General features: G+C 42.6%; 1 pseudogene; it reads right to left on the bottom strand.

Annotated features, from left to right (window-relative positions):
• Window positions 1–436: 436 nt before the first annotated feature.
• On the bottom strand, window positions 437–1,614 carry LOC101141970 (heterogeneous nuclear ribonucleoprotein A1-like; annotated as a pseudogene).
• Between the last annotated feature and the right edge of the window lie 324 nt (window positions 1,615–1,938).

The following is a 1,938-nucleotide window of genomic DNA, read 5'->3' as shown; positions in this document are numbered from 1 at the left end:
ATACTCTGATAAACCCATCTTAAAGTTGAAAAAGCTCAAGTTGAACCACCGTAAGTTGGCGACTATCTTCTTCTTCTTTTTTTCTTCTCTTCTTCTTCTTCTTCTTCTTTGACACATTTATTCAGCATCATGATTGGACTATTATACTTAGCAATCAACAGCATGGGTGTAACAATAAATGGATTAATTAAGAAATGTACATTAAAACCTTTTGTTGGAATGTTTTCTACTTTCCACAGAACACAAACTAGAATAACCTGCTATACAATTAGTCACAAATACACTCCTTGAGGTTTTTTTTGCTGATGCACATGAGTATTGTCTAAAATATGCCTTCTTTGTAGCAGCTAGGCCCTGCCACCACTATGCTTGGCTAAGTTCACAAATCTATTGTAACCTGTAAACTCCCTGTCACTTCTCTGGCTCTCCTCTCCTGCTAAGCTGTGTTTCCTGGCAGGAATTGAAGTCTTCTGCCATTGCCATAGCTACTGCTGTTGCTGGAGCTGCCATAGCCACCTTGGTTTTGTGGTTTGGCAAAGTATTGGTCTCCACCACCATAGGGGCCAGAGATTCTGCCTCCAAAGTTCCCTCCCTACATGAGTCCAAATTTTAAGATTGATTGTTGTTTTTTCAGAAATCACTGTAGCTTCCACCCCCTCCCAAACTGCTTCCACTCTCACCACCAAAGTCACTTACGCCTACTCCATTGTTATAGCTGTCATGGCTGCCACCCCCATCATAGCCACTGCCCTGGTTTCCAGAATCCTGTCCACCACTTCCATAGCCTCTGCTTCCTCCAGAGTAACTAGGGCTGCCTCCTTCATAACCACTATCACTACCAAATCCATTATAGCCATCCTTATTGCCACCATATCCACCATCACCACAGCTGCCACCAAAGGCAGGCACCACAACACTGAAGTTTCCTCTGTGACCAAAGTTGTCATTCCCACCAAAACCACCTCCATGACCACCACCAAAGTTTCCAGAACCACTGCAGCCTCTTTGGCTGAACAAAAAACTAGCCATCTCTTGCTACTACAGGGCTTTCTTTACTTCACAGTGGTGGCCATTCACAGTATGGTATTTCTGAATGACAGTCTTATCTACGGAGCCATGATTACAAAAACAAAGTCCCTCTTTTTGCCAAAGGTTACAAAAACAATGCCCCTCTTTTTGCCACTGTCTCGTCCAGTCATGATTTCAATCACTTCAATTCTTCCCATACTCTTCAAAGTAATCTCTTAGGTGATGTTCTTCAGTGTCTTCTTTAATGCCACCAACAAATATCTTTTTCAGAGTTAAGTGGGCACCTAGTCTCTGAGAATCTTCTCTTGAGACAGCTCTCTTTGGTTCCACAACTCTTCCATCCTCCTTGTGTGGCCTTGCATTCATGGCTGCATCCACTTCCTCCATAAGGGCATATGTGACAAACCCAAAGCCCCTGGAGTGTTTGGTGTTGGGATCTCTTATTACCACACAGTTGGTGTGTGGTAATTGTCCCCATTGCTCAGAACGGCTCTTCAGAGTCTCGTCGGTTGTTTCAAAGCTCAACTCTCAGATGAAGAGCGTCTGCAGCTGTTTGGGTTCTTTAGGAGACTCTGACTTTGACATGACAGCAGTGGGAAGAGAGACTTTATGCTTTTTCGGCGGTGTCCATTGTCATAAAAGATTTAGCTAATGGATGAATCTGTGTATATAATTCTTCTGTTGGTAAAGCAGTTCCAGGCTTAATGAATTTATGGATTGCTGAAGCCAAAACCATCAGGCTCTCAGATTTCCATCCTTTCCCCAATCCCCATAGATGTATCTGTCCTCTTCTACTTTTCCTATGTCATCTATTAAAATGGACTCTTACTGAGTCTAAAGGATATGAAAAAAAAAAACCAGAATGAACTCTTAGAAAAGACTGCAAATCTTTTGCAAAACGGTACACAT

Source organism: Gorilla gorilla, chromosome 2 (genome assembly GCF_029281585.2).
Source record: "Gorilla gorilla gorilla isolate KB3781 chromosome 2, NHGRI_mGorGor1-v2.1_pri, whole genome shotgun sequence".
Taxonomy (NCBI): Eukaryota; Metazoa; Chordata; class Mammalia; order Primates; family Hominidae; genus Gorilla; species Gorilla gorilla.
This window is presented reverse-complemented; position numbering and strand designations above follow the sequence as displayed.